We start from the raw sequence: 21,078 nt of genomic DNA on the forward strand, positions 1-21,078 counted from the left end.
CTACTTTCTTGATCTAGGGATTACCTATGCTAATATCTCTCTGAGAATTTACATCAGAAGTAGAATATATTTTTTTAAAGTTTAACTTTTTATTTGTGCCAAAATCCCTCCCAAATTAGAAGAGGTATAAGAACAAGAAAAGGCTAAAAGATATTTGTATATCCTCTCTATATAGTTACTTTTAGTTTTGACTATTTAAGCATATCAATTATATAATTAATATATTTATATATAATTATATATGTGTGCCTGTGTGTATACTATATAATATATGCCTGTGTATTTGATACATGTATGTATTTATATTATTTATATTTGAGCAAAGTTACAAACATCCTAGCTTTTTACCTCTAAAATCTTCTAGTATGATCCTTTCCCATGTGTGCTAAAAATGAGAAATCCTTTTATACAACAATAGAATATAATATAGCTAACAATTTTGGTAAATTTATTTGTGATACACAATTTTTGTTGACGCTTCTATTCATATTCCAGTTCTCTCAATCAACAGTACTTTTCCCATGCATCATAGGGATTCTGAGATAATTTGTTTTTTTTTTTTTCAGAATGGCTTCTTGTCATTTTCTCTCACCCTTCCCAAACTATTGCTCTTCCTTTTTTTTTTTTATCATTTTTTTAGTTAGTACCTCAATTTTTTCCTTCTAGTTGCTCACTTGCCTCAAACACCTACTAGCTACAGATTATCTATTTGGGCTTTAAGAATAAAGTAAGAGGCAGGAGGCTTCCTGGAAGCCAGTGCACTGGGTGGGTTGTCAATGATAGTAACTGCTTCGTGTAGATAGATAAGGTTTGCCCCATTAAGCTGGATTGTCTCAGGGTGCTAGGACAAGGGGCATCAGTACCTTCCTATCTGCCCTATTTCCTCCAGGCAACCCTCATGTCCACACCAAACCCTAATCTGTACACACACACACACACACACACACACACACACACACACACACGCACACACACACACACACACACACACACACACGGTGAAGGGGTTCTTCCAGAAACTTCAGTTTTAACTTAATTTCTGACTCTTCTGTATCTAGAAGTGATGGAACAGGTGTGTGGAGAAATTTGCCTGCCTTTTGGATTTTACTGAGTCATACTCTAAATAGTTCCATCTTTTTGCCTGGAACCTCTAACACCCTTGCTAGTCATGAGGTTCTACTCACTGAGTTTCTTTGAACAGATGTTCCTCTTCTGCCATCTCCTCCAGTCAGTTTACTAAACTCCCTCATTGATCTACCCACAGTGTAGCTCTTTATTCTACAAGTAGATTCTATAAAAATGGTTCCATTTAGCTTTTACCTTCCCATTTTCTGATATTTGCTTTAGGTATGTCATTGCCTTATTCATTTTTTACCATTTAATTTAGTGTCTGGATCAAGAATAACATCCTTAATGCTAGTTAGACCTGTATTATTATTTTGAAGATTTCATTGATAGCATTTGCAGTTCCATTTTACTTATATTTTGTACTTTACTGAAATACATTTTATTTATTCTTTGAAAAATTTCTATGTGTGTACAATGTATTTGATCATGCCAACCCATCCTTGACTCCTCCAAGATCACTGCTGTGGAATAATCCTTTTGTATAATGTAAAGATTTGTCGCTTGAATTAGTTTAATAAAAAGGTAACAGGCTAGTAGCCAGCCAGGAAGTATAAGTGGGACAACAAAACTAAGGATGTTGCGATTAAGAAGGACAGAGTCAGAGGAGATGCCAGCAGACACAGAGGAAGCAAGGCATGTACAAAATGAGGTAATAAGTCATGAGCCATGTGGCAGAAGGTAGATAAGAAATATGGGTTAATATGGTAATAAGCCTGAGCTATTGGCCAAGCATCTACAATTAATATTAAGTTTCTGCGTCAGTTATTTGGGAGTGCTTCCAGGACAGGAAAACTCTACCTATAAATGGCACCCAAACATTTGGTAACTACATCCACATAAAACCTGAGAAGGCTTGGAAAAGTGTTCTAGACACACAAAAATGGAGCCAAGAGCAGCTTCTTTGTCTCGTGTCTCTCATGCTGGCCACAGTACTGGGATGCATCTCCTGGCCACTGCCCATGGGCTTGAGTTGCCAGTGCACCATGAGATAAGCCACGTGGTGGATTGGCAGGTTCCCATAGTCTCTCATGCTGACCATGAGCTAAGCCAAGTGGCAGGTTCTTGCAGTCTCTTAGGCTGGCCACAGTACAGTAAAAGCATCTCCTGTAACTGCCTGCAGAGGGCGTCAGCCATGTGCTAAGCTGAGCAATGCCAGTAGCTGATATAACAGTTTAAGATTCACCTAGTATGATAAAACAAAACAAAACAGCAACAACAAAAAAACAGGTACTCAGTAAAACAGATACAGATAGGGAAAAACAAACAAACAAACAAAACCCTATAAACAGGTTACAGTGTATTTAAAAATATTCACAGGCTTGGGAGAGAAAAAACAGAAGGTATGCAGTGATAAAATATATATTGCTGTGGGATGTTCTGTATGTTAAATGTGTTGCTCTGGTTAATAAATAAAACACTGATTGGCCAGTAGCCAGGAAGGAAGTATAGACAGGACAAGGAGCAAGGAGAATGCTAGGAAGTGGAAGGCTGAGGCAGAGAGACGCTGCCAGCTGCTGCCATGAGAAGATGTTGAGATACCAGTAAGCCATGAGCCATGTTGCCATGTGGCAACATAGAGATTAATAGAAATGGGTTAATTTAAGATGTAAGAACAGTTAGCAAGAAGCTTGCCATGGCCATGCAGTTTATAAACAATATAAGTCTCTGTGTGTTTACTTGGTTGGCGGGTGAGAGAGATTTGTCCTGATTGTGGGCTAGGCAGGAAAACTCCAGGTGCATATATAGTTTTAAAGTTAAAATAAAGACCTTAAAATGGGAGAAAGTAACTTAAAAAAATAATAAGTCATGTAAAGATGGAAAATACACAAAGAATCTGGATACTGTATGCTATTATATGTCTTTGAATTTTTTGGCTGCTAGGACACACTGGATTGATGGGCTGCTAGATTAAACCAACTTATATATTTTAAAAAATCTCTTGACTTCAAAATTTAAGTCAAAAGGTGTGTTGCTTTGGAGGAGAGGTTATGCTTTTATTTCCACGGGAAATGAGAAGCCATGTATTCATTCCAGTTTAAAGAAATCAGGTTTGATTGAGTAAGACCCTCTGAAATCCTGAATATAGAAATATAAAAAAATACCTAAAAGAACTACAAGATATGTGATGTAAATTTTACCTATTCAAACACATAACAAAAAAAATCATCTTTGGCTGACTTGTGTACAATACACAGTCTATACTTATATTAACAAAAATATGTAGGTTACCTTTAAAAGTTTATATATTTTCAAGGGGACCAGACACAAATGAAAACAAATGGCCCAGGTAATCTAGCATCCAGAACAGATTCAAGGCTGCTCACTGAGATGGTCCAGCCTCACAAACTATCCCAGCCAAGACCTAACAATTATTCTGATTTTTATCAAGGTCCCCCCAAAGATAACAGCACCCACAAACAATTGGAAGTAGTCTAGAGAATGATGCTCACATTCCCAAAACAATAGGTTATGGATGTTCATTATCATGTAAAGCAGTTTGTTTACCAGTTCTTATTAGTAATGGTCCAGAAAAAAGCTAAACAAAGGAAGTTAGATTCAAGCATCTCTTTGTGAAAAGAAAAAAGGGGGATATAGAAATGATAAGATAAAAGGGTAGATTACTGAATCTACTTTTAAACTAAACAACAACAACTACTAGTCTTAAATATTTTACGTTGGTATGGATTTTGATGTATTGATTCAAATTTAAGTTAATTTTGTTACACTGTATGTACATTTTTATTCTTGTTTAGGGTGTTGTGTTTATTTAGCTCATTTAAAACGTAATGTATAATTAAGAAATACAGATTAATTTAGTCATCTATAATAGTCAAACTTCTAGTCATGCTAGGTATGTTTTCAAGGTCATAAACAGATATATTTAGAGACATAAATGGTCTTCAAACACTTCAAAGACCTACAGAATATGGCATTTAACATGTTTAATAACCTAAGGCTTTTCATGACAGTGAGACTTGTCTGCTCCTTGCAGCACCAATCTACTTCAGAGAAGATAATGGGCATTGAAGAAACTCCATGGGGAGTTTGATTTCTTTATGGCAAGGCTAGCCATTTGGGAAAGATACTGCCCTTGCCTCAATTACTGACAGTTACTTTCTAAACTGGACTAGCAGGACACAAAGAAAAGTGACTACCAAACTTTGCCAAGACTGGATAAGACACTCCTTTAAAATTTCCTGCTTCTGAAAAAAAATCTGAAGGCCAAAGATAGATGTACCAACCTTTTCAGAGGAACTTTGGGTGACTGTCCAGGCAGTCAGATGTCCCTGTCCTTAGGTAACATTTCACCCTTCTGGGGTCTTGGACAGGATTGAAGACTAGATAGTCATAGCTAAAGTTTTCGTTAGTAATGATAAAAGGTAAATTAGGTATAAAACTTTAGACTTACAAAGATAAGATAAATAATTGAGTATTTTCCCTAATTTGCCAAATACAAATGGACTGGATATTGTGACTGTAATTCTTACATGATAATTATCTTTTTGTATATAATTTTACTATGTTAAAATTAAAACCTTCCATTTTTAATTAGACAAAAGGAAGAAAATCTGTGGAATAATTCTTGTGTACACTGTAAATATTTGTCACTTCAATTGGTTTAATAAAAAACTGACAGGCCAGTAGCTAGGCAGGAAGTATAGATAGGACAACAAAACTAAGAATGCTGGGATAGAGAAAGACAGTTTCAGAGGAGACACCAGCAGATGCAGAGGAAGCAGAGAGTGTAGAAAATGAGGTAACAAGCTGTGAGCCAGGTGGTAGAGGGTAGATAAGAAATATGTATTAATATGGTAACAAGACTGAGCTATCAGCCAAGCATTTACAATTAATGTTAAGTTTCTGTGTTGGTTATTTGGGAATACTGTCAGGACAGGACAACTCCACCTACAGACTGCACCACAACAACAAACCATATTTCAACTTCACATTCTCTCTTTTCTTTTCAATCCACTAAGTCTAATGTTGCTCCAATGGACCTGGTTGTGGGGCCATACTCTCGAATATGGCCAACATACCATTGTGAATGCCCTCAAGATTCTCCTCTTGACTCAGAATCCTCCAACTGCCAATAGCTCCTCAGATACAGATAGAGCCTTAGGTACCTCCATTCATCCATGATGGAAGTTTGACTGGCTTGATCCTGTATGCATCTTGTGAACCTACACCCAGGTGCTATAAATTCATGAGTATAATAGCCACATCATGTCCAGAAGACAGCATTTCATACCACTTCTTTCTACTTTTGTTTCTTACATACTTTCTGTCCCCTCTTCCATGACATTACTTGATGTGGGAGGAGGGGTATTGATATAGATGTCCCACTTAAAACTGAGCACTCAAAGGTCACTTATGCACATCCCTTTATAAGCCTCTGATTTAAATGCTGTCACTGAAGAAAAATGAAGCTTCTCTAATCAAGTATGAAAGCACCATGCATCTATGAATGCAAACATAAATATTTATAAGGTTCTTTGAAAATATGTCAATTTATCATAAAAATTACATTCCACAGTAGGCTCTAGAACTTCCTTGTGCAATGAGCTTTTGATGATATTTACAATTTCAAACATGGATTCCTTAATGCAGAGAATGACTCAATTCAATCGGAAAGTAGTTGGTTATCCAATAAGAGTCATGCCACTATTATACCAGGGACACATATTTTCTGGTAAATCATTGTTATAGGAACACTAGATAATACCACTGATGTCATTTCTCTCCCAGTGACCTCCATTAAATCTCTCAGAATTATGAAAGCTGGAAAGCAGGAGGAAGTTTCCCATTCAGCTCAGGGATTTTTCCCTATGTCCTACAACCAATATTCATGACATCTTTAGCAATAGGTCTAGCTATGGTGGAAAATCAAGAGCAATAGCAATAATCCCTGCTCTTTTGGTGTCTTTGTGGCCTCTCTGACCAATAACTTGTAGTGAGGCATCCCATGCCTGACACTGAAATATTCATATAATTGACACGTTTTCTTGGGAATGGTATTATCCACCCATGAAAGTTATCTCTATTTAAACTATTTTTTGACACTGTATTTTAAAATTAGCCTACAAAACTAGTGGGTTTCCATAATGCATTTTCATATATCTTTATAGTATATAAAGATATATAACTATCTATATAGTTTTGGTTATCCCTGTCCCCTCCTTTTCCCCCTCCCATTTTCTAAATTTCTGATTTAACCTTTTAAGCCTATTGCCTCCCTGTGTTCTTTCATATCACATGTGTTCCACTATCCTATCCAATTACTTATTTTAAAAATAATAGGTTTCTATATGGGTTTTTCATATACCCTTCATTTTGGCTTATCCTCCCCTCCCCTCTCATTTGCTTCCACTCCATCTGAGCTCTTTATTTAAACCTTCAATCTTTGCAGTAGTCCTCATCTTTACTATCATTTTACATATATTCTATCATACACCTTCATTAATGCTATTCCCAAAGACCCATTTCTAGTTTCCTGACTTCACATGTACTCCAAGTTAAATGCAGAAAAAAAAAATTCCAAACTAGGATTCGCATGAGAAAGAAAATGTAGCATTTATCTTTATAGGCCTATGAGACTTCAGCCAGTATAATTATTTTCAGTTCCATCCATTTACATATGATATATTAATTTCATTACTTTATTTTTGTTCACAGCTGAGTAACATTTTATTGTATTCATGTATCACATTTTCCCTATCCATTCATGAATTGATGGACATCTTTGTTGATTATATGTCCTAGCAGTTGTGAGTTGAGCCAAAATGAACATGGATGTATGTAGCTGAAAGTTTTCCTGTGTCCTAGCTGGTCAGCACTAGGGACAAATCTTTCCCATTCACATCCCCCAAGTAAGCACACAGAGGCTTATATTAATTATAACTGCTTGGCCATTAGCTCAGGCTTATTACCAACTAGCTCTTACACTTAAATTAACCCACAGTTCTTATCTACATTTAGCCATGTGGTTTTGTACCTTTTCTCAGTTCTGCCTTGTCATCTTGCTTCCTCTGTGTCTGGCTGGCAACTCCTGACTCAGCCCTTCCTGTTCCCAAGATTCTCCTTGTTTGTCTGCTTACCCACCTATACTTCCTGTCTGGCTACCAGCAAATGAGTATTTTATTTATCAGCCAATCAGAGCAACACATATTCACAGCATACAGAAGGACATCCCACAGCAGATGTACAAGTATTTCTGTAGGATGTAAAGTCCATTGGGTATATACTCAGGAGTGTGAAAGATGCATTATACAGTAGTTCTATTTCTAGCTTTTTTGAAAACATGCAAACTGATTTCCAAAGTGGCTGTACTAGTTTGCACTCCCATCAAGAGGGTATAATGGTTCCCCTTCATTTAAGTTCACATAAACATTTGTTGTCATGTGTATTCTTGATGACAGTCATTCTGACTAGGGTCAGATGGATGGAATCTTAATGTAGTTTTACTCTGCATTTCCTCATGGCTATGGATATTAAATACCTTTGAAAATATTCCCTATCAACTGTACAACTTCTTTTGAGAATTTTCCATTTGGTTAAGATTGTTTTCCTTTTCTTTTCTTTACCATTTTTTGAGTCGAATTTGGGTGACATACACTGTATTGCAAAGTTAGACAATTTCTTTGGTACTTCAATATTAAGAGAGCTAAATGTAGTTTAAAGAAAATTTAAATATATAAAATTTTATGAATCCCCTTGTACTTGTGAATATAGCATCATTTTCATCCATTAACTAGTATACATAATTTCCTTTATGTTTTTGTTTTTATAATAAATAGGCATTGTTTTGTGAATTATTGATTCCACTTTCCCATAGGGAAAAAACATACCCAAGTCTGCACATTTGTGAAATAGTGTTATTAAAGTATCTACTGCTTTGAGAAGTAGGGAGGATTAAATTAATTTGTATAGTTAAAGAAATTAGCAGACATCTGGGTGGTGGAGGCACATGCCTTTAATCCCCGTATTCAAGAGGCAGAAGAAGCAGGGGCAGGAGGATCTCTGAGTTCGAGGCCAGCCTGTTCTAAAAGGTGAGTTCCAGGACAGTCAGGGGTACACTGAAAATACCTGTCTTGATAAAAAAAAAAAAAGAGAGAAAGAATTTAGGAGAGTAAGAACTCAAACATGAGAATAAACATCTATTTTATTCACTTGTCTGCCTTGGGTTTGTTTTCTTATTCTAGTCCTCCTTTGGATATTTAGTTAACTTATTTTTATTCCTTCCTGTTGAACCATTAAAGTAACAAAAATGACTACTTCTTTGCAAAGTATAAATTTGGCCACCTGTCAACATTTTTAAGAGTAAAATTTTTCATTATTGTTATTTTCTAAATATCCTTTGATTATATGTTTTAGTTACTTCTGTTTTAGGAAACAGTTTCACTCATCCAAGAAAAAAAAAAAGTCTTTTAACTAAACCAGCACGGTGCAGGCAGGCTTGCCTTTGGGCACAGCCGGGCTAGTTTGGATCTTCCTTACTCAGATCAGTCCTATGGCTGTGGTAGGGGTTTCCCTTCCCTCTGGCGCTCTCTAACCCCCACTTCTTAAAAGAAGGAAACATAACTGAGGGTTTCTAGCCTCTCTGCTGATGTTTTATAATGCAGTGTATGATTGCCTTGAGAAAATGACATTTTTAAACCATTCTCTCCAATGTCTCCTTTCTTACTCGTAGTTCTACTTAATTTTGCACCTGCAGGGTGTGGATGCGCTCGCTCTTCCATAGTTTTCAGTGCCATCAGAGGTTGGCTTTTGGGTTTTTTCTTTCTTAAAAAATATGACTAGTGTTATTATTTCACCATTTCGACTGTGTTTGTAACTATAACCAAAGGGAATTGGATATTCATGCTTATCTTCCCATGTTTTTAAAGATTCTGTAAAGAGACTTAAAACCTTGTATACATCTTCAAACTTGGCTGAATTTGCCTACATGTTAGTGTCATTTGCTCTCATATAATCCTTTATGGAATCATGAAATATTTTGGGTGAACTCCCCGAAAATGAAAAAGTAACTTAACATTAAGTGTTTTAGCTCTTAGTCACATTGCTTTAAAAATGGATTTTCATGTATTAATATTGTATATGTTATTATATAAATGCTCATCAGTTACTTAAGGCCATGCTTTGGGATGTTTTGAAAACTTGCTTCCAATAACTGTGTTTCTAGAACTGTGCAAATTCTATATATTTAAATTGTGTTTACACTGCATAGACTCAACAGTTAGACTAGAAAAATCTACCTTTCCTTGTAAGATTTCTATCCATGATGTCCATTGTACAGCAGCTATACCCTGGTACCCTGAGTTTAATGTTTGTAATAACCATTTGCATGGGAAAGCTAGGCAACTATCTAGTAATCAAACCCTTGCAACTGGCTTATAGCCCAAAGAAAACCTTTTGCATAACCTGCTTTAAAAATAAAACAATTAATTCAAGCTCTTGTGCTTAACTACCAGGAAACTAGAGCTCAGAAGCTTTATTCCATTTTATGAAAAAAGGGGGGAAAAACTTGCTAGGTTTCATTACAGAATTCCTAGTTTTCTCTTTGCATTTTTTCTTAATATGACCCCAGAAACAAGCAGTGCACTGGGGGCACTGTGTGGGTTTATTGTTCTGTCTGTCACTGTTTTCTCTCATCATCTTGCCTTAAAAAAAAAGAGAGAGAGAGAGCATGTACGTGTGGGGGACATTTCATATCAGCCACACTGTTCAATTCAAAACCAACAAGGCCTGAATCCCTGAACATTACTGAGTGATACATGAGAACAACAACTTAAGATATTTAAAACACCAAGATGTTTACATAAAATGTGCACTCCTTTGTCCTTTTCAAGAGCCCCTTTCTATACTGTGTAATTTTGCATCCGTATTTTCCAAACTCCTCTGCACAAGTCTAAGGCTGTGAATCTGTAGATCTCAAATATGAACAGCACAGGAAAGGAAGAGGGCGAGGGAAATGGAGCTAGCTCACTCAGGTAGGCACTTCAAGTGGCAGCAACTTCAAAGAGACCTTGGTAGCTGGTTTTAAAAGCCGGGGCAATGACTTACTTTGTTTTCGTACCCAACAAAAGTAGTCTTAAAATCTATCTTAAAAAACAAAACAAAAAACCACCACCAACAACAATTTAAAAAAAAAAAAAACCCTTCTGAGCATTTAAATCTTGGGAGGAATGTGTGATAGAGTATCTCACAAAAGGTAGAATGAGCAGGCAGTTAAATGTTCAAGGTTTAAATTTCACCTTTATAAGAGCTGAGAGTGTTAACATTGAAGTTTAACCTTTACAGGATTCTGCTACAAGCAGCTGACAGATAATCTGGAAACATTTCTTTCTTATTATAGAACTTAACCCAGAGCTAGCAGGGAGAAACAGATACTTAATTTACCCTTTAAGCAACTCTTTAAATATCAAGTGTTCCAATCAAGTTTCAGCAAACACTGGATAGCTATTCACATCCTCTTCCAGGGCCGGGGCTACCACTGTTGTCTCTCCTGGGTAAAGGATAATACCAGAGGCCTTGGATGCTAGAAACAGAATGGAAAGTGGATGAGAACACCTGGAAGAATGGTTTTGGGTCAGCCTTGCCTTTTGCTGCCCTCTGTTTTATAGCCATTGCTACCCTTCTCCTCATTTTCTTGTGTTCAGTTGTTTTTGGAAAGGTTCCTCCCCAAGGGCTTTGGGACTGTGCCTCACTGTGAAGGGTATGGAGGGGAGGCTGAAAGATCACCTTTTCACCTTTACCATCGCTGTCCAGGTAGGGCTTTAACATTGCTTTACCATGAGTGTCACTGGTAGAAATCTTAGGCTTACACAGAAAGGTAGATTTTTCTAGTACAGTTGTTAAGTCTTGGGCACCTGGAAGGACTAGTGTCTTTGCTGACAGGATTCTCAGAGACATCATAGCCCTAAACAGGCCCAGCTCGTTTTGAATTCAAGCTGACCTTAAATGTTACCATCAACTTCTTTTTATTTTCTGTGTGCCTTCTAACCTCATGCTTCGCGCAACTAGAACACAACAGAACATTTTTAGACAAAGAAGAAAACTACCTGGTTCTGAGCTTTGTAAAGAAAATGAGCTTTTTCACTGGATGTGTCCGTAGTCTAGTCAACGAATTAATGAATGCCATCAGTGGGAGAGACAGCAGGTAGGCCTGCATTAGTGGTGGCTGATTGGGTGTCTAGTCCCAAATAAAACATCCAAATACAGGAGGGAAGACAGATCACTAAAGGGACTAAAGCCTGAGCAGGCTGCCTTTTGCTCCTTATAAATTTAAAATTATAAATTCTTTAAGACCTTATAAAATGTTGAAGTAGCCTGTAGAAAGTTTATATGTTTGGCTCAGGTTTTTTGTGTCACTCACTAACTGGGAGGGGGGAAAAAATCACTTCATTGCAAGAACCCTTGCCAGTTTAAAGTGCTCTTTTCTTAAAATTGAAGAAAGGTTTTGATTGGGTTATTTCACTTTTGTTCTATTTTTCTAGTTATTGTTACCATTGAAACATGGAATATATACGACATGACATTTCCTTATGTTTTCATAATGCCAACGGGGTACAACTTTGCAATCTCCATTTCATTCTCCCCAACTTTTCTGTGACTGTCGCCTCAAGAGCTAGTTGGAATGGAGCTATTTGCAGTCTCTAAGGATTTTTCTTTCTCTGATTTAAAATCCACTTACCTAGTTTTGAAGTAACTCGACAAAATATGTTTCTTCTATTCTTTCTTTGAAGTTCTCGAAAGCTGGAAGTCTCCAAAAGGTAATTTTAGAAACAGTAGATAACACCCCTGTCTGGCCATGCATGTGCTATAAAAGGATAAATGAGTCATGCAAATACATTCCATTAGTGACCTTGTTAGAAATTCCATTTGACCACATTCACGAGAAAAAGCCCTAATTTTAAAATGCCTTAAAATGGCCGCTGCCCTCAAAAATGCACCCGGAAGTCACACAGATGCGCGGGATCTGATGCTTACTGGTTTATTTGGTTCAAGTGAAGGCTTTCCATGTCGGATTTTCAAAGCGCATCAAGTGCAATAGCAAAAACAGGCCTTTACTCAGCCGCCAAAAACCCTTTCCAGCAACACTGATTTTCTCAGCAGTCACTCTCCAGCTTCAGGCTGCTGAGCTTGACTATTAAATTGACACACAGCGTCGTTTTCAGACGCGGGGTCCAGTCCATTCTTTCTTGCTAGCATTCCCAGTGGCCCATCACTCCATTCCAACAGATGTGTTATGGGCTGTTAAATCTGATAGTCATACCTGTCGGAGTGCAGATGTAAATCTGTTGTGTCAGCTAGTGTCGAAAACCTAGGCCTTAGCCTGTTTCAGAAACCTGCTGATTTAAAATTTAACAGATAACGATTAGCTGACAATGCTATAAACGAAGAGTCGATGCCTAATTTAGTCTCCCTTTCAAAAACGGTATGAATTTTGAGAAAACTTGTATTTTCGTGACTTATAAAACTTTTTATTAATATGTTAAAAATTTTTTATCAGTAGATTCGGATTATAAAAATTTCTTTTCTCAACTGAAAACAAACAAACAAAAACCTACCATGGGGGTTTCTGACCATTGCAAAGAGGCATGCATGGCCTCCATCTGGAGCAATTCTAGACGTATTATAATGGCTCTTGCAAAACAGAAGCTGGATAGAACAGCTGGTCCCAGGCCACATGTGTCCGGACTATGTCACTCAGCCCCGCAGGTTGTATGCTCCATTTGATGGCTTCCACCTGCTCTCCTATTTATGGTTCCTTAGCAGCATCTAAAATCTGTAGGACTGAGAAGGGCAAGTGGCATGTCACCTTTATGTTTCACCTCCACGCTCCCCTCCCTACACACCGGGTCCATTGCTAGTCATGCCTGGAGGGGAGCAGCACTAGGCAACCAGCCACACTTTGGATTTCATGTTGTTCCAATCAAACCAGCCAGTTATAGAGTGTGGCTTCTGTGGAATGTTGGCATTTGGGTAGAAGTCGTTTCTTGGTCATTAATGAAGGAAGTTTTTGAATTTGTCACCTAGACCCCTGATGTGGGGAGCTAGCTTTTTATTTCACCCTGTTCTAATGTGATCATTGCTTGTGTTGTAGCAACTCACAGAAGTACAAGTAGGGGCCAGAAGCAGACAGCAGGGAAGGGTGGGAAGAGTATTTCTTAATCTCAGGAGCTAAGAGGCTGGACACTCTGATTCTTCTCATACTCTTACAAAGATTAGGAATTAAGCTCTGATTGCCACTAGCCATAATGAAACTGCCAAGGTTTCCTATGACAGTTTCCCTTTTAAAAAGCAAATAGATATATTAAAGAAAAATTCTCTTTAGCATGGACGTTTCCTACAGATACTAATGTCTGTGTTCAAATGAAATGCAATCATACATCTAATCACAAGTTTCTTACCCCCCACAATAGAAATAAGCATTCTAGTGAAAGTATTCCCATAAGGGAAGAAATATCTTAAAAATCATTAAAACTGAAAGAAAAAATAGGTAAATATGTAAAGCCCTAGCACTGAGAGGCAATAGCTGAGAATCTATAATTCATGGTAGCTGGGCTCCAAGGTTGAGACAGCTAGTAGACTTCATTCCTCTGTCTCCTCTTAGACATGAGCTATGTAGAAGGCATACTTGTTTTTCTCTGTAAAGCATGGGTCTTGCAATGGAAGTGAGTATAAGTTCAGTGCCTTCAACAAATTGCTATTTCTGTAAATCAGAGCTTGAATCTTTCTAATAAAATAATATTATAAAGTGGTTGTGGTTTCATTTATTTCTTAGCAAATTGTTTTGGGAAAACCTCTTTTTCTCTAATTATAACAATTAATGGCTGTCAGAGCAGAGAGGGGGCTTTCATGGTGATCTTGGAGAACCACTGAGGGTAACTACTATTTTTAGAATCTTGTACCAGATACTGCTCTGTGTTTACATGCAGCTCCCTGCACAATTATTATAGCAACCTAGTAAAGTGGGTGTTACTATTTTCTTCCTGTTTGATTTATTGACAGAATGAGTGTATTAGTTAGGGTTTCTACTGCTGTGAAGAGACACACTCATAAAGGGCTGGCTTACAGTTCAGAGGTTGAGTCCATTGTCATCACACAGGAAACATGGCGGTACACGGGCAGACATGGTGCTGGAGAGGTAGCTGAGAGTTCTACTTCAGGATCAGCAGACAGCAGGAAGAGGGAATGAGTCACTAGGGAATATAATAACCATTGAAATCATTCCCTTAGAAAAAAATGTGTAGTTGGGAGAAAACATTGTTTATTAAAGAAATACCACATGTGGCACTGAAACTTCCTATTATTTATCTTTCTCACTGGAAATAAAGCCTAACTTAAATGTATATTCTATTATCTCACTCTTTCAGTTATTCAGACTTCCAACAATGTATCCCCTCCCCCATACTTTTTGAAGCAGTGGTAGCAGTAATCCTTTTTCTTAAATAAGCTGTCTGGAAATGAACAAGTACTCTTTATGAGCAGTGTTTGGGGAAAAGAACAAAGGGAAGATGCATTTTGCACTCTCTAATAGTTTTAATGAAAAAGCAGATGTCCCATATGTCTAGATCTGGTTGGAAAGTATGAATTTGAAATGGATTTTGTCCCATTGATGAAAGAAGGGGCAGTGTAAAATTTACAAGGAAAAATGTGTTTTGGCCTTGGAGACTAATGGGAAGAATATCTTGCATACCCAAACCATTAAAAAGTGAACTGTGCAAAGGAAGGGACAATGTGGACATCTGTTTGAACCTTGTAAGCTCAGCAACTTGAACATGGAATTCTTGTTAAATATTAATTGTGAAATTCAAACAGTTATAGCACACCTTACCCCTGTCTTTATTTACTACTACAGCAAGGTCACCTTCAACAGGATATTTCTGGATGATGGCTGCCTGAGGGGACCTTCTAATACCTGTGTTTGAATCTTGTCAAAAAGCTATTTAGGAGTGACATATACCTTTCATACAGTTCCCCAAAACATTAGGTTACAAGTACAGAATATTTAAGATTGTGGTTTTAGCACAGTAGGCACTAAAACTGTCCAAGATCAAGAATTTCTCTTCTACTGAATGTTGTCATAGTCTATTACTTAGAACCATGTATCATTTAGGCATAAATAAGCAAGCATCTCTCCATACGAAACTGGGAAAATTTAGCATTTTATCTCAGAATAATGTTGTATTTATAGGAAAATTTCAAAGACAGCACAGAGTCCCCATAAGTCCTTCAGCAAACTTCCCTGGTGTTAACATTTAATGCAATCATATTAGATTTCTCAAAACTTAAAATTTAGCATTATTGTGATACTTTTGACTAAACCACAACATTCTTAGAGCCATTTTTTTTTCTTTTCACTAAATCCTTCCATTTTAGGATTTAATCCTTCTGTAGATGTAACAGTCTTATTAAATAAGAAACAGAGCCAAATGAAGAGTTAAAAGCCCAAGAGGTCAGAGCAGTAGCTAAGAGCTGAGACTTAAACCCTTTCTTACCCCTTGCTGCAGCTGCTGTCCTTCCCCTCCGAAAGAGACCTACTTCCTGTGTATTTGTCTTTTTATTGACTTTCTGTTCTGCCTTCTCATTGGTTGTAAACCCAACCACATGACCTCCTCATCACTGCCTGTCTACACAGACCTCCATATTTTCTATGGTTGGTATTGAGATTAAAGGCATGTGTCTCCATGCTGGTAGTGTCCTTGAACACACAGAGACCTGCCTGTCATGTGATCAGGATTAAGGGCATGTGCTACCACTGTCAGACTTCAGCTATGACTTGCTATTAGCTCTGACCCCCAGGTAACTTTATTTATTAACATACAAATAAAATCACATTTCAACACAAATAAAATATCACCATACTCTTCTCAGGGTAGGAAACTATATTTAGTCTTCACAACTGTTTGGATTCCTAGAATTTGTGATGATTTCTTTGTCTTTCAATTTCTTTTATAATAGTGGCAGTTTTGATCAACAGTGGGGGATATTTTACAGAATTTCTCATGATTTATTTGTCTTCTTTACCTCATTATTATACTTGATTTATTTTTATGGAGGAGTAGAGGAAAGAGAAAATATTCCTTTCTTAGTTCTTTGTTTCAGAGGTCCATGGCAAAAGGACTTGTAACTTTAACTTTGATCTCCTGGGTTTCTTCATTATAAATCTACACTATTCCACTCTGGATGTTTAGAAGTCAGTTCATCCCACATCTTAGTCATAGAAAATATACAGGATAAGGAATCTTGATTTTGCCTATGTACATATTATAAATTTGGGCAAGTTACTTAAAAATTTCTACTCTATTTTATATTTATAAAATAAACATCATAGTAATCATGTCATTATTTCTTTTTGGCTTATCTTATATGGTATGCTATAAAAATGTATAACTATAACTGACTGTATATAACATGACATATAAGTGGGTAAAATATGATTGTGTATATGGTATGTGAATATAAATACTTAAGAGACTACTCCTCAAGTTTAAGATAAAAGAACAGCAATCAGGTTCAATTTCTGGTCTTCTTAAATTAATTCTGAGTGATGTAAGTCAATAGAAATGAGCTATGAGGTTGTAATGACATAGTTCTCTTGCATTTATTTATTTATTTATTTATTTATTTATTTGTCTATTTAGTGAGTGTGTGTGCGTGTGTGTGTGTATGCACTCACACTATGGCATGCTTGTAAAGGTCAGAAGATAGCTTACTAGAGTTGGTTCTCTCCTTCCACCGTGTGGGTTCTGTAATTGAACTCAAATCATCAAGCATGACAGTGAGCGCCTTTAGTGGATGAACCATCTCATTGGCTGTGTTGTGACATGTTTTGTTGAGGTACGTCATATACTCTTGCTCACTTTTAATTAGTTAATTAAAAATGTAATAATTTATTTTGTATTGTATTAGTCAGTTTGCCTATCTTCAAATCCACAGAGAAAGGAATTTATCTAAAATATCTGACAAAATTTTAAAAAGATGAATAGCAACAAATACATTATGTTCCCAGTTATTTAATATTATCCCTTAGGTTTCCTGGAAACATGCAATGGAATGGAATGGCATGTACTTGGAATTTGAATCTAGTACTGAGAAGATGTGGGACCCAGCCTGGAACTGCTCATCAGAATTGAATTTGTCTGGTTGAGGTCACCAAATGTGTCCAATATATCAAGTATTACTGTAACCTCAGATGACAACTTAAAGCCACAGAAAATGTTGCATTTGTGAAAATGAGGATAGAAGAAAAAAGATTGATATCAACTTGCCAGATTTCTCACTCTACAAAATCATACTATGAGAACAAATGATGTGGATGATTGAGGATGATATGAGTCATATTATTCAAACAAATGCACTATGGCAGAGCCTCCGATAAAGTAAGAAAGTCTGCACCAAATGGCATAAGTTAGAGGGGGAGTAAATGGAAAATAAATGGAAAAGAAGGTGAGAGAGAAAGAAAGTGCTATCTTCCATGAGCCAGGCCTTGGATTTCATCCTTTATGAAGTGTCAAGTCAATAATTACCTATGCCCAACATAGACATGTGGCTATATCAATTCCCATTTGATAGATGAGGAAAAGAGACTGAAGTTGAATATGGAAATACATTACCCTTAAGTTGTGAAATGTGCCCTTATCATCAGCATCAAGAAATCTGCACCCAAACCCTGCCAAGTGTTTTTTGTTTTTGTTTGTTTGTTTGTTTTCTTCATCACTGTTCTTGTTTCATGTTGTTTTTTTTGTTGTTGTTGTTAAAATCAAAGATAAGCTGTGTAGTTTGATGAGTGTCTAAAATTTCAGCAAATGGAAGGTATAGGCAAGAGGAAAGGGAGTCTGGGGTGTGCACAGCAAGACCCTGTCTTAAAAGTAAACACGTCAAACCCAAATTGATCTTTGCCCAAGTAATCTTTGGTTTGTATTCTACCAGGAACTTTCAAGTATAACTACAGGTTCATGATTGTCATAACAAATGACATTATTAGATTATCTAACCATGGAAAACTCTATACAAAACAACTCTTCCAGTTCCTTAGTGAATTCATCTTACACACACACACACACACACACACACACACACACACACACACACACACACAGAGAGAGAGAGAGAGAGAGAGAGAGAGAGAGAGAGAGAGAGAGAGAGAGAGAGTCTTGAGACTATAATGCTCATATTGAAGCCATATATAGAGTCAATGAGGACTAATAGACCATAGGCCACATGCATTACAGTTTCTTCAGAAGGATCAATTTTTCAAGCAGTTATGGTACATTTGCCAAATAAGATGTTATTTCCTCATTGTAGATATACATAGAACTAGATTTATATGAAAATACACTGTTATGCACAATAAAATACTATACATATTTTCGGTAGGGAAAATAGTATCTATTCATTTTTAAATCATTAACAGATTCCTTTGAAATTAATAATTTCTGGAAGAATAATAAAAGATTGAGACTAAAGTCTTCTCTGAGGGATATTTTGAAAAGTTAAAAAAGCAGCATCAGTGATTTCATGGCTTATCTTTATGGAGTGTCCCTGGGATTATGTAGAAACATATATTAACCTGGCAGACACAAGAATCCATAAATCAGCTCCTCAACTAACAGCCCAATAAATAGACTTCTTCACTGGAAAGAAAAATTAACTGTGAAAGATGATGGCTGAATTACTACTAAGTTCTCTAAGGTAATAGGACACATTTCCTAGGAAATTGCAACTTCTTAACCTGCAGGGAAAGCAGTAGATTTATTTTGAGTCCTTGGGGAATGTTTTATATGCTTCTTTATACCATATCTGCACATCAAATGACTCTATACCCAACAGAGCTAAACACGTTAAAAAAAAAACCCAGAAAACGTGATTTTCTCTCATTTGATTGTGAAGAAAATAAGTCTATCTCAAAAAGTCAGAAAATGAGACTATATTTAGAGTTTGTCTTTTTCTTTGATAAAGTATTTCTGTGGTTTTGAACTTCTTTTAATAGGGTGTAAACTAATATCATTGAAGAAGGGAAACTAGTATAATCTATTGTTTTCTACTTCACTGATAAAAGTAATGGACTTGGGCTTTCCTCCAGTTAGTTGTTGCTACTGATCATTATGGAGACAAAGTTCACACTGAACACTTGCTTCTTCTCCTAAGAGAGTGCAGCACAGACTGAAGCCTGGCATGCGTGGAGTGATTATTTATGAAGTCTCTGTGTCTGGAAGAAGCTATGCGCATCGAGTTTTCTGATGGTTCAACTTGGTTCTGTGGACATGAATATGGAAGAATTTCTGGACAAGCCATGGTGGTTGTTGTTGTTTTAGATGAGCTTAATTCCTTGTAACTATTGTAAAGCGGCCTGCTTGTAATTTCCCTTTCTTTCCTGCCTATGTAGCTGTCTCATTGGAAAAGAGCAACATTCCAAGAGATTCCAGTATCATTCTTCTGTCCAGAGTCCCAAATGGTTAATTACTCCCATGATTTATTGATCTGCCTGGCTCCATTTAGATACCAATTAAAAATCTCTGTTTCATTCACGCTTTGGGAGACACTTCTTTCTTCTGGCAGTTACCAAGTTGACCATATTCCTCTTAGAATTTGGTAAACAATATCATTGTTAGCTGTGTTTAGTTGTCACTTGGAACTCCAACTACATCACACCCCATGAGTTCTCCTACTCCCTAGCCTGTTAAAGAGGATTTAATTAGGTTGATGAGCAACCTATGCCTGCAAGCCCCTCTTTTGCAGACAACGAAGTGATTATACATAAGTAAAGCAGAAGCTCTAATAGCCATAGTGCACAGTGAAGAGGAGAGACTATACCTTGGCAGAATTCCAAGGATCTTCTGGTCCAGTATTCTCATTTTGACTTAAGCCTATCTCTAATGGCTCTTGGTTGAATTCTTGTCTACAATGTGCCCAAGTACCCACAGTTCTGTCAGTGAGTTGTCTATTTTGAGTATTTTTGTGAATGACCAGTCTTTTAGACTCCAACTGAATGTCAGATCTTCTTTGTTCCTCAAGCTTGAGCAAATGTCCTGGCACCAGTTAGCAGACTAGGATACAGACTTGGAGCTTCTTGCATTTCTTCCTATGATTCTGGAATTAACTACCTTTCACCAGCTCTCATCATCGTTACTCTCTCAACTTGGACTCTGCCTGTCTTTGTTCTGCTTGTCCCAAAGCTTACTCTGGGGTTGATTTTGCTTGGTTCAAATGTGCAAAATTGGTCAGATTTTTTGATTTCCCCTAAATGCCATAATACTCAGGAACTGTCTCATGTCTTTCTGCCACAAATAAAACTCAACTACAAGGCAGTGGATATTCTGATACTGTGAGGTTTCCGTCTGTCCTTTACAGGAAACTCACATAGGATGAAGCTCACTGCTGTCACGTGCCTTAAGCCTGTACAAAGTCAGCATCTAAGACAAGGCACAAACACACACACACACACACACACACACACACACACACACACACACACACACACATATATATATATATGAAATGGGGAAGATCAGGTCTAAATTTTGTCTACTGACTTGAGGGCTGTTTTATTGCATTATTTTGTGAGTTAGGCCTTATTTAGTTTTCAGCATCTTTATTTTAAGAGACCTTTGCAATGGTTTAGAATTTACTTGTTTTCCACCATCTTTACCTGTTTGCATTTACTTCATTATTGTTCTTCAAATAATAACTTCTTTATATCCATCCTTGCCTGGTTGTTTATGCTGTTGTCCAGAGAGGTTCTCCAATTTGTCATCACAGTTTAAATCTTATTTTCAGTGCTGTCTCCTTGGACCCCAACTTCCCTTCCACCAGTACACAAATTCTTGGTTCAAAATAATTCATTGCTTTTCCAACCTTCATCTTGCAAAATTAGATTTAGAGTAAGCACTTCATTTATGTAAGTAAACTAAACAGATTGTAAATCATGTTCATCAATCCAGATAG

This window comes from Peromyscus maniculatus, chromosome 7, assembly GCF_049852395.1.
Source record: "Peromyscus maniculatus bairdii isolate BWxNUB_F1_BW_parent chromosome 7, HU_Pman_BW_mat_3.1, whole genome shotgun sequence".
In the NCBI taxonomy this organism is placed as follows: domain Eukaryota; kingdom Metazoa; phylum Chordata; class Mammalia; order Rodentia; family Cricetidae; genus Peromyscus; species Peromyscus maniculatus.